This window comes from Brassica rapa, chromosome A03, assembly GCF_000309985.2.
Source record: "Brassica rapa cultivar Chiifu-401-42 chromosome A03, CAAS_Brap_v3.01, whole genome shotgun sequence".
NCBI classification, from domain to species: domain Eukaryota; kingdom Viridiplantae; phylum Streptophyta; class Magnoliopsida; order Brassicales; family Brassicaceae; genus Brassica; species Brassica rapa.
In genome coordinates, this window is record NC_024797.2 from 33,426,351 (window position 1) to 33,437,374 (window position 11,024).

General features: G+C 40.6%; 1 non-coding gene across 1 annotated transcript; it reads left to right on the plus strand.

Moving 5' to 3' along the window:
• Nucleotides 1-307: 307 nt before the first annotated feature.
• On the plus strand, nt 308-413 carry LOC117133161. Its single transcript, XR_004457002.1, has one exon. It is a non-coding gene; the product is annotated as a small nucleolar RNA R71 (small nucleolar RNA).
• Nucleotides 414-11,024: the final 10,611 nt, after the last annotated feature.

Here is an 11,024-nt window from a genome sequence, read left to right on the forward strand (position 1 = left end):
ATTTTCTTCTCCTTCCGTATCTGCTACTTCTCCTTCAGTTGAACAGACTTGCTTCCTAAGAAGCTCGTGCACCACATCTAACTTAGCTCTTACTTCGTCCATCTGTTCCTTCCCGATAGAGGCTACAGACTTCTTCCGTTCAGAGTCAGTGTTTTTGGTGCTGATGCTGTTAGCAAGGTTTTCGATATGTCTCACAGCTTCCAACGGATTCCGAGTAGTGAAGTTTCCTTCACTCGCCGTATCAAGAGCCATTTGATACTGTAAGGCGAGACCTCGGAAGAAAGTGCTTAGCAGCTGCACTTTGTTAAATCCGTGGTGTGGACAGTCTCGCTGGAAGAACCTAAATCTAATCCACGCATCTTTGAAGGACTCTCCAGCCTCCTGCGAGAATTTGGAAATTTTGTTCCGAAGTTCTTCAGCGCGCACCTCATCGAAGAAGTTTCGTTAGAAAGCATTCTTGATGTCGGCCCAGGATGTTAAAGATCTTGTGGGTTGCTACCTAAGCCAGTGCATCGCTTCTCCATTCATCGTGTATATGAAGAGCTTGCACAGCAGGTAATCTTCGGGGACTCCTTCCATCCGAATAGCAGCTATTAGATCCTCGAACCGCTCCAGATGGTCCATAAGATGCTCGTGCGGTAACCCAGAGTAGGGTATCTGCGACACGAGAGTGTAGTATTGAGGCTTCAGCTCGAAATTCTGCTTCTGTATCTCCGGAAGTCGAATAGCCGATCTGTTGGAATAATACTCATCTGGGTGACTGTAGTCGGCTAGTGGTTTCGATCGAGCGTCCTCATCTACAGGTTGAGCAGCTCCTGTAGCATCAGCATCAGGGATTACAGTCCCCTGAGCATCTATTTTCTGACTTGTTGCATTACGCAGATGACCGGCCTGGTCATACAGGTTTCCGTTCTCGTCATGTGTTAGAATAATAATGTTTACCATTTTTGACGACACGGTATAGATCGATGTACGCGGTGTGGTATTGATCGTTGTTGAACGATTGGGATCGATCGACGATGATGGTCTGGTGTCGGTCGACGGTTGGTTGTGTGTATCGATCGACGACGAATTTGTTGCGTCGAGCGATGTGGAACGTTGAGTTCGCTTTCCAATGCCTCCGGTCTTAGGTCAATCCAACGGTTAGATCAGAAGTTATGCATGTTTTACTGAAGAGTGGTCAGTCTGCCTCGCGAGAGGAGACTGTCGAGAAGAGGAATGTATATCGATCGATGGGAAAGCCTTCATATCGATCGATATCTTTCCCATCGATCGATATGGATGACAGAATGTGGGCTGAGTATATTTTATGACTAATTGAAGCCCAGAAGTAACCATAAATTACCAGAATGCCCTTGGACGACCAGAAACCCTACTTATGTCATTTCTAAGCCATTGTTGACGGCTACGCTTTCTTTACACCATTTTTCTGTTTTAGGGTTTGAGAGAAGATCAATTCTCCTTCAGAGATTGATTGGAACTCCATTGATTTTATTATTGCTTTCTATTCTATTATATTATTGAGACTATGATTTGTGTTTCTTCTATCATGTCTGAGTAATTCATCTTGTTAGGTTTAGGGATTTCATAAGCTTAATGTCAAACTGATAATCAAATAGGATTGCTAGGTTATCTATAGAACTTCTACACCAGGGTGATTTGTAATACTAGGATCTGGAATAGTTTTATTCACATGAAAGTGTGACTGATTGTTTGAACCTAGAATCATAGGACAATTGAGATGCACTAAAGTGCAGTCAATTAACGGAACTCGAATCCTGCTGGATTAGATACTTAGGCACATATGACAATTTGGTCTAAGAGTCTAGTTGAACATAATCGATTAGGTCGTTAACGCTTGTCTGAGGAAGTATCGATCGATGCTCAGACCATAGCATCGATCGACACTAACTTCTTGTTCGCATGCGAAAGCTGCAACAGAGACTTAGACATCTGATTAGTAATTGCATTGAGAGATTGATTACTTACTTATTAAAATCAAGTTCTAGAATGAATCTATAAGCTATTAGCATCCTTGAATTGTAGTTTTGAATCTCTTGATTGATAAATCCCGAGGTCTAGCTATTTCTCCTTACTGTTTACAACCTCAATCAATCGAACAACTGCCTTGTTCACATTGCTTTATTTACTGTTTTAATATTGATTACCTAGCTTAACCTTGATTTCTATAGTCTATTGTGTGCCCCTGGTCTCTGTGGATTCGATCCCTAAGTACTACAATCGAACCTCTTATTTGAGAGAGTAAAATCACTTATTAGGGTAATTTGAGTGATATCAAATTTGGCGCCGTTGCCGGGGAGCAAGGATTCACCATTAGACTTGATTAATAGGTTTAGTCTAGATTTTATTTACTATTATAGTTACTTACTGAAAATTTCTTCTTGTCTTTCAGGTACATGCCTATCAGTACCAGAAGCAGCAAGGAGGAATTACTTTACGTCTCAGATCCTACAAGATTGGAGCATTCAATCCGCAAAGAAAGACGTTCCCCATCGATCGACAATATCACTAGTTCGTCGATTGACACTCGCCAACCACAGTCGACCGAGACACCGTCTTCATCGGCCGATACTCGCCCACCCCCATCGACCGAATCAACTCTTCTGTCGACCGACATTTTCCACCCAAGATCGATCGATGCTTCACCTCAAACGTCGATTGATACTGAGCCGCGAGACATGGTTGCGAATATAATTCTTCTACGAGATGAGAACGGAGACCTGCATGACCACGAGGGTCATCTGTGTAATGCAGCATGTCAGAAAGTAGATGCACAGGGAGCTGTAATCCCTGAACCATCTACTGCTACTGAGGATGCTAAAGTTCTTCAACCGAGAACGATGGCAGAATTGATCAGACTTAGTCAAATCTATGGCAGAATTGATCAGACTTAGTCAAATCTATACCAACAGGTCTGCAATTCAACATCCAGTAATACAAGGTGTTGATATGAAAGCCATATACTCTTCTCATGTGGCTCAGCACCCTTTTCATGGTTTTCCTCAAGAAAACCCCTTCGACCATATTGAGACACTAGAGGATTATGTGTCTGGAATACATAAGAATGAAGCAGCCACAAACTACATCATCTGCAAGGTGTTCAAGTATTCTCTCTCTGGAAAAGCAAAAATTTGGTTGAAGCACTTACCACCGGGGTCTCTCACTACCTGGAGTGATGTCAGGAAGGCATTTCTGACTGAATTCTTCAACGAAGGAAGGGCTGATGAGATAAGGGATAAAATTTGGACATTCTCTCAGGAACCTACAGAAGCTTTCAGAAGCTCTTGGGAGAGGTTTAGGAGATACCAAAGGGACTGCCCACATCATGGTTTTACAGAGATTCAGCTGTTGAAGAGGTTCGTCAAGGGTATTGATGTACGATATCATATGATGCTGGATACTGCAAGCGAAGGAAACTTTGAGACAAGAACCCCAGAGGAAGCTAAGAGACTGATTGAGAACTTGGTATCTACCAACAGTGCCAAAAATCTGGATATGCACAGGATAAATTCAACTGTGAAGGATGACAACAAGATCTTTGAGGCTGAGATTGGTTCCATACATCAAGTATCACTGGTGGAGCAAACTATATGCCAGGATGAAGATCAGTGCGATATAAAGGAGATGAAATTTATGCTAGAGAAGCTCTTGAAAGAACAACAGGAGATGACTGAGGATTTGAATCTGCATTTGGATTCTTTCTGCAAATAGGTGAATGGAAGATTAGAAACCTTAGATACTCATGTCAAGATGCTATACACCCAAGCTTATCAGACTGAAGAAGCTGTGAAGAAGCAAGAAGCACTTTTTCAAAATAGAGTACTGTTCATCCGGGTAATGTTCATCGAAGTACTATTCATCCGGGTACTGTTAACCCGACATCGATCAACACTGTTCATCCAACATCGATCGACACTGTTCACCCGACGTAGATCGATACTGTTCATCCCGCGTCGATTGACACTGTTTACCCAGTTACTGTTCATCGCGACACTATTCACGCTGTTACTGTTCATCACTGCATTGTTCACCGCGATACTGTTCACCAAGTTACTGTTCATCCCGTGTCCAAAAACACTGTTGATCAAGCCATTGAAGGACACCAGAGAGATTCCATCTTAGATAATGAATTTGGGGAAATACTTGAGCAGGAGAAGCAGGAAGAAGATGCTTTTCTAGTTGAAAGTTCTATGTCTATGGGAAGCTCTAACTGGTGTCGACCGACACCAACATCTAAAAATCGCTCAACATCATCGCCTGAGCGTCGACCGACACCATCAGACAAGCATCAATCGACACTACTTTTTGGATCGGACAAGACTGTCCAAATTCAGAGCCACTCCGACTTCGCTACACGACACCCACATCCTCCCACCCTAGTTCGCATCCGACCAAATGACGTCGATCGACAACAAGCTGAAAGAATCGATCGACAACATCACGAGAGAATCGACCGACAGGAACATGTGAGCATCGATCAACAAGAGCAGCTGAGAATCGATCGATTTCCATCCACGCCATACCGAGTACACTTGCCAAATCTTGATGCACACCGCTTGAATGCCACTCAAAATTCATCTAAGACATCAGTTTGCTTAGGGACAACAGAGCAGATCAGTCAGCAAACTGAAGACGCAACAGAGAAAGAGCACTCAACATTAGCTGAAACCTCTCTCGTTGAGATTGATCAACACCAAAGGAATGGATATGAACATTTGATGGAAGTGCAGGCAACGAAAGAAGGAGTTCAACGTGAGAAGAGAGTCAAATCTAGGAAACCCTTTATTCCCAAACACCTCAGGAGAGAAGTTAACAAAGTGGAACTTGATGGATTTCACAAGAGGGTGAATAGGGTTCCTAAGGATATGTCTTTCGAAGATGCATACTATAAGTATAGACTTGGTAATTTCTTCAGAGAGAGCAGAGAGACATATGAGGACATTGAGCAACTATTCAACAAGGTCTGCCGTAAGCCTAAGAGGACTCTGAAGAAGGAACAAGATCCTGGAAAGTTCCTGATTCCATGCTCTATACAAAACCATGATTTGCCAAAACCACGATACTGGATCTGCAGTTAGCATCATGTCCATAGACACTGCTGACCTATTAGGTCTAAAGATGGAACCTTCTCAAGATAGTTTCATTTTCGTGGATAACTCAAATGCAAACTCAGCAGGCATGATCAGGAATGTTAAGGTGGAGATAGGAGACTCCACTATTCATGTGGATTTTCATGTTTTGGAGATTAAATCAGGCAAGCCATCTTCTCTCCTTTTTGGAAGAGCCTTCATGGCTACAGTGGGAGCAGTTTGTGATCTAAAGAAGAATATGATGTGTTTGACTAACATTGATGAAGGAGTCTACTACGATCCTGTGGACAAGACCAGAAGCAAGGACTTTATCTCTTGCATAGAGCTGTCTGACGATGGAGCACACACAGCTGATTCAACTCGCGAGCCAGCAAAACCAAAATCAGCATCGATCGATAATCAACCTTCGGCATCGGTCGACATGCAGCCTTCAGAATCGATCGACACAAAACTTCCAGCATCGGTCGACACCCTCCATATTTCAGAACAGGCCGTGACATAAAAGTCTAAGTCTGGGGGAAGGACCAGGCAGAGGAAGAAGAAGAAGAGGAAAAAGAATATAACTGCTGATTTCCTGTCACTAGTCCCTTCACAATTTTAGGAGGGAAGTCTTGAGTGTAGAGTGCGCTGCAGAGAAGGTCATGAACCTTTTACCAAGGTTAGAGTGTTATGTGATTCAGAGATGAAAGATAAAGGGGAACTTTCAGCACGAGCTTTCATCAACTGCATCAACAAAATGAGGAAGAGAGACACTGAGACTTGTTTTGGAGCAAGTTCACATGCTAATCTAGACTAAATTAGATCTCCCGAAGTCAAGCTAATGACTTAGAATAAGCGCTGAGTGGGAGGCAACCCACTGTTAGGTTTGTTTTAAATATGGTTTAATTTTCATTTATTACTGATTTTTCTTGTTTTCTAAGGATTTCAGGTTTTAAAAAAAAAAAAAAAAAAAGTGAACAGTAACGACGAGTTCTGCATCAGCATCGACTGACACTTAATTGTGTTGATCAATACTCAAATCAATGGCAGGTATACTCGCGAGCCTTGTTAAATATCGTCCTTATGGTTTATTTTCCCACCAATCTTAGACTGTATAACACTATTCATAGTGTTGTTTAAATCTCGGGAAGGTTCTACTAATATTATGTTTGAGTTAGATATTTAGAATAGGGACCCGAGTAGACGATTACCTTGAATATCGACCGATTAGAGCATGTCGATATCGATCGACAGTACATCACCTGCAGCAACCGATGGTAATTCTTTTCCATCGATCGACACTTAATCTGGTCAGGTATATCGTTCTTACTTGTTAAATTTTGTACTTTTTCTTTTTGATTTTCACCTTTCCACCGACTGTGTTACACTGGGGACAGTGTAATTTAAGTCTGGGGGGATTACTAACGTTTATCTACCTTTATGAATCTTATTTAAAACATTTTCAAAATTTGTTTTTATTGAGTCAAGAAGGGGATGGTGATCTAACTCGATTTGTCCTTGTTATCTAACAACTCTTTAGCACCATTTTTATGCACAAATGAAATCAGTAGAGGGGGTAATAGACAGGATTGCTAAGTTGTTGGCTAGATGAATTTGTTGCTAAGCTAGGATATGGTATAATGTGCTTTCGTGATTAGGACTTCTTAGACGTGGATTGCAATATTGTAGAGGTGATGATTCTATGTTTTAAATCATGTGAGTTCCAGCCAATTTTCAAACCTCTTTCAGAGAGACTGCCTGTTGGTTTTGCTTGAGGACAAGCAAAAGGATAAGTCTGGGGAGTTGATCGACCATGAATTTTACCCATTTTTAGCCATGGTCTATAGGTGTTTTTATATATATTTACAACAATATAAAGTCTATTTAGAGTATTTACAGGTTCAGGTACGTTCTGGAGAAATATGGTGATTTTTTTGTCTTTTGGAGCCTTTTAAGTGCAGAGCTGCGCAGACGTGTCAGATGTTTAGCTATGGATGGAGACATTCCTACCGTTATATTGAGTCCATCTTTTGACACAAGATAGAGCTTTGAGTTCGCTTTCCAGTGCCACCGGTATTAGGTTAATATAACGGTTAGATCAGAAGTTATTTCCGTTTTACTGAAGAGTGGTCAGTCTGCCTCGCGAGAGGAGGCTGTCGAGAATAGGAATGTATATCGATCGATGGGAAAGCCTTCATATCGATCGATATGGATGACAGAATGTGAGATGAGTATATTTTATGACTAATTGAAGCCCAGAAGTAATCACAAATTACCAGAATGCCCTTGGACGACCAGCAACCCTACTTATGTCATTTCTAAGCCATTGTTGACGGCTACGCTTTCTTTACACCTGGAGAGAAGATCAATTCTCCTTCAGAGATTGATTGGAACTCCATTGATTTTATTATTGTTTTCTATTCTATTATTTTATTCAAACTATGATTTGTGTTTCTTCTATCATGTCTGAGTAATTCATCTTGTTAGGTTTAGGGATTTCATGAGCTTAATGTCAAACTGATAATCAAATAGGATTGCTAGGTTATCTATAGAACTTCTACACCAGGCTGATTTGTAATACTAGGATCTGGAATAGTTTTATTCACATGAAAGTGTGACTGATTGTTTGAACCTAGAATCATAGGACAATTGAGATGCACTAAAGTGCAGTCAATTAACCGAACTTGAATCCTGCTGGATTAGATACTTAGGCGCATATGAGAATTTGGTCTAAGAGTCTAGTTGAACATAATCGATTAGGTCGTTAACGCTTGTCTGAGAAGCATCGATCGATGCTCAGACCATAGCATCGATCGACACTAACTTCTTGTTCGCATGCGAAAGCTGCAACAGAGACTTAGACATCTGATTAGTAATTGCATTGAGAGATTGATTACTTACTTATTAAAATCAAGTTCTACAATGAATCTATAAGCTATTAGCATCCTTGAATTGTAGTTTTGAATCTCTTGATTGATAAATCCCGAGGTCTAGCTATTTCTCCTTACTGTTTACAACCTCAATCAATCGAACAACTGCCTTGTTCACATTGCTTTATTTACTGTTTTAATATTGATTACCTAGCTTAACCTTGATTTCTATAGTCTATTGTGTGCCCCTGCTCTCTGTGGATTCGATCCCTAAGTACTACAATCAAACCTCTTATTTGAGAGAGTAAGATCACTTATTAGGGTAATTTGAGTGATATCATCTACCTTATCCAACAAAAGCAAACGAGTGGCAACCTTAAAATTCAGCGGCCGACAGCACGATAGAAACCGGAAAAAGCAGCCAGATAAATCTCGGAAGCGCGCAAAGCCAACCAGTGCCGCTATCGACATCATGCTTTCAAGAGCTAGAAATGCTTCCACCACAATACCCTCCATGGCACGTACAAACCATCTCAGCGAACTTGCAGTAAGCCTAACGCATTTGGCCCAAACGGCCGAACGCCCGACAAAACCCCAAAATACCCATGCACCCGGAAAGAATTTGCCGAATACTGACCTTTCAACCGTACTACAACTCTAGTTTAAAAGGTAGATGAACTCACCTTCGCTAAAACAAGAACCAGTGATCATAACCTCAATGCCAACTCAGCCCAGAGACAAGGAGAAGAACAAGCCGGCCTGCGAGATACCAGACGCATACCCACCGAACTAGAAGCTCAGATTTAAAGAAACCTCTTCGGTGACCCAGAAACGCCGATGCAAAGACAAATGACATCTCCACCCGGCAACACCGATTCCACCCAGAAGATGGGGACCATGATAAAGCAATAAAAGAGCTACAGATGACCCTAAGGAACATAAACTCTCGTGTACTGATATCACTCAAATTACCCTAAAGAGTGTTACTCTCATCAAAAGAGGTTCAGATGTAGTACTTAGGGATCGAATCCACAGAGACTCTAGGATAACTCAATAGACTTAAATGATTAGAAACGAAGATAGACTAAAAGGTTTTAATAGTTTTAAAAGCAGTAAATGATAAATCGAAAACAATAGTGATTCAATAGATTGAATTGAAGTGGTTTCAAGATTGAGAAAGCAGCTAGATTCAGGCAATTCTCAGGTATAAAACGTATGCACTTAGTTTAGACTAAAGGGTTTGATGGTTTTTGAACTAAACAATGATTTAACCGGATAGGTTATCTTCGCTAGATCTCGGATCTCAACTGTCGTATTTTGATCTCGAGAGAGTGTCGATCGATGTGACTTGATGTACATCGACCGATACACCTTTGTAACGATCGACCGACAGAACGATAGTTGCGTCGATCGACGGTTATTCTAGCGAGCTTTGCGAACGGGTTTATCTTGTTCTCTAACCTTCTCAGACAAACTGTCGTTGCGCCTGAGTTAGTAAGATCACACAAATGGGTTCAGGTATTGAGGGGAAACGATTAGTTGGACTCAATTAATCCTAAGATCTAAAATGAAGGTGATCAATCTCAATTTTAGCATTAAGTCCATAAGCAATGAAAGAACAATCAAAACACCTTTTTAATAGTCATATTAGCAGTACATAATTTCAACCATGGTGAGAAACCTAAATCTAACAATTGGTTTACTCAAACATATTCATGAGAGACAAAGTCATGATGGTGTGAAATAAACTCAAATGAAACATATAACACAAATAGATAGAGTAATAGAAATAAAGGAGTTCAAGATCTTCTCTGTTTTGCAGTCTCAGATCTATATCTCCATTCCTAAGCTCTCCTAATGGTAGCCAAAATGTTCCTCCTCCAAAACTAGGTCTTTTGCAAGTGTCTGCCTAGAAATGATACAAAACCCTAGTACATATAGCCTAACAGGCGGCTAGGGACTTAAGTTGTAAATAATAGATCTTCTGAGAAATGAAATCTTTTAATTTGCGATTTCATCCGTGTGACTGGGTATCGATCGATGCACATATATATATGTCGATCGATGGTAAGTGATATATGGTGTTTTATACATCTTGTATATATGCTTTTAAATTGGTTTTCAAGTCTTTATCGAGTCTTCCTAGTCCTTTTGGAGTCATTACAGGTCTGGAGTTGCATTGGATAGGAGATGGACCAGCTGGAACAAAAGATGCAGAAAACAGTGCAATTTAGTGACTTTCACGCAGAACAGTCTTGATGACTGTTCCGAGTGAGTGTTCCAGCGGCAGAGATTTTTAAGGAAACTACAATCATTACGGGATTTGCCCTAATTATCCATATTTTCTCTCCCAGCCGCCTGTGGCTTTGATATATCATATTTTCTGTTTCTCTTTATTATTCTACGCTATTCTAGACACACAAAAACCATTGGAGACTTGAGGATTTGAGTATTTGCTACTTTGTAAAGGGAGAAGGCTCCATCTCTCTCGTCATAGAGAAGATTATCCTGAACCCTTTTCTTATTCTATTGAATTGCATGATGTTTTATTCAGTCTTTGTCTCTGTGATTTCTTTGTCCATGTCTGAGTAGTTGCTTGTTAGGTTTAGGGTGTTAAGGATCATGGATCAATGAGCTAGACACAAATAGGATTGTTATTCTTTGATATCTCTGTCTATTGTTATGCTTATTGCTTATGTTAAACTGGCCATTTAGCATCTGATCACAAGTTTAATCTATTCATCAAAAGTGTTTTAGGTTACTGGAAATAGCATAGATAGGCGATTTGTCCTTAGCCAACGAAAGCTGATGTTAAGGCGAATCGTGAACCAATTGAATCTGAACTTAATGCTTGTCATCATTCTCTGATCCAAACGACAGTTTAGGCATTAGGATTGCTTGATAAATTGGTAGACACCACGACAGTGGGTTTATCTATTCTTGTTGTTCAAGTTCTAGATTGGCTCGTATTGTTTTCCTGAATAGTTGTGTAGCTCATGATCCTAAGTATCCCAATAAATCACCCTGAACCTAGCTCTTTTAATCATCTGAAAACCTTTTAATT